The sequence below is a fragment of the Ovis canadensis genome, chromosome 12 (assembly GCF_042477335.2).
Source record: "Ovis canadensis isolate MfBH-ARS-UI-01 breed Bighorn chromosome 12, ARS-UI_OviCan_v2, whole genome shotgun sequence".
Classification (NCBI taxonomy): domain Eukaryota; kingdom Metazoa; phylum Chordata; class Mammalia; order Artiodactyla; family Bovidae; genus Ovis; species Ovis canadensis.
Genome location: NC_091256.1, coordinates 13,816,085 through 13,817,941, shown reverse-complemented (window position 1 = coordinate 13,817,941; position 1,857 = coordinate 13,816,085). Strand labels below are relative to the sequence as shown.

Here is a 1,857-nt window from a genome sequence, read left to right as displayed (position 1 = left end):
AATGCATCTATCCTCAGGTTTGTACATATTTTGTTTCTTCTAGAAAACCCCTCAGCCCTTTCGGATGCGGTCCAGGTGAGCATAATGAGAAACGTGAGCCTGCTTTCGCCAAGGAGGGCTTGGCTAAAAGGGAAGGCAGGGCCAGGGCATTCGCTGGGAGCCGGGGACTCAGTGTTTGCTGGGAAATGAGGGGACGGACCGGGACTCACACTGGCCTTCACTTTCTGCAGGGCCAGGATCTTACTTCCCGTTCAGGGATTGAACCTTGCTGCCCTTCTACCAGGGGCTAGAGGCTAGAAGCCAAATTTCCTGATTCTTACCCCATTTAAAAGCAAAAAACGCTTCAAGGAGTCAGAAACTGCAAAACACGCTCAAAGTTTATTATTAGAGACGCAGCCCAGTGTATATGGGAGCACACAGAGGAACATTTATTTTTGTCCGAAGCAGCACAGAAATACACACTGGGAGAGGGGTGTGGAGCACACTAAAGTGATTTAAATCACCAATATAGGACGGCCCTTTGGGTCTTTGCTTTCATTTGGCCGATTACTTGTTTCTTCCTTCACAGCTGACAGGTCCTTGGACCCCCCGCCAAGATGCACGCACAACTTTCTGCTGAGACGGATCCCACTGCAGAGGCTTACGGCTGCAGGTCCACACTCATTATGGGGAGGGCCCTCCCCTTTCGACCCCCAAGAAACTTTCCTGCACGTGTGCAGAGGGAAGTCTCCCTTGACCTCAAGAGAGGCCATCTTATCTCTTTGCTTCAGCAGAGCTTAGCTTCTGCCAATAGCTTTGCCTTTGGAATACCTGAGAGAGAACAACATTTGAATTTTACTCCGCTTGACAGAAACCTGCCGTCCAGCCCAGGGGCCCGTCCGTCTCCTACCTCAGGTCCGAGCCACATGCACAGAGCTGGGAGGGCTGGGTCCGTCCAGGAGCCCCTGCCGACTGAAGACTGCGCTCGCGGCCCTTGTGCACACCCGGCCCAGCCCACGTCCCATCGCAGCCGCTGGCCTGTGGCCTTGACCGCAGCAGGCAGCCCAGGGCATCGTCACGTGGAAAACTTGGGGAGGAGGTGCGTGTGGCTCAGGAGGAAGGACTTCCTGGCTTTTGTTTCTCGTGGAGGCTGTTGCTCGGCTTTGGGAGGGAGAGGGATAACGGATTTTAGCTTCTCTGGACTTCAGAGCTGATGGCATCAATGATGGTCTCTGACAAACACCCCTCCTCGGTGACAGATGTGTCGGTGTGGAGCCAGAAGGAGCCCTGAGTCCCATCCCTGTGGCCTGGACGGGTGGTTCCTCCCGTCGAGCTTGGGTGTTGGCTCCTCAGTCTCAGGGGAAGTGGCCCCAGGGAGGTAACCATACCCGATTCCAGTCTGGGCGAGAACTCAGGAGGGGAACCTGGCCGAGTTCTGCCATGGGGCCATCCTCTCTTGGGACAGATCCAGGCCTTCCGGATGTCTAGCCTATTCCTCTTCTGTGGGTTGTCTGGTTGGGGGGGGCGGTGTTGTGCTGTGTCCTAATGGCTAGGCTGGAGAGAGCAGGGGCAGGAGGGAGGGAGGTTCAAGATGGACAGTTCTTTCCCATAAATGAGAGTGGGTTCCTTGGCTTTCAAGGGAGACAAAAGCACTTAGGGGACTTTGGGAAACTTAATTAATGGGGCTGTAAAATGAGCGTCTAGCTCTCAATATCCATCACCAGCCGTTACATCCAACCTCTTGGAACCTGGTAAACCTGCTTTTAGGAAGATAAATACTGCCCGCTCCCATCCCCTCCCACCTGCCCCCACACAGTCAGCACCACCCAGACTAAACCACTAGCTGGGCAGTAAATACTGTCATGCAGACAGCTTGAA

General features: G+C 54.4%; 1 long non-coding RNA gene across 1 annotated transcript; it reads right to left on the bottom strand.

Annotated features, from left to right (window-relative positions):
- Window positions 1-361: 361 nt before the first annotated feature.
- Window positions 362-1,044, bottom strand: LOC138415953 (uncharacterized). Its single transcript, XR_011247462.1, has 2 exons — window positions 890-1,044; window positions 362-810 (listed from the first exon to the last, which is right to left on the bottom strand). It is a non-coding gene; the product is annotated as an uncharacterized lncRNA (long non-coding RNA).
- Window positions 1,045-1,857: the final 813 nt, after the last annotated feature.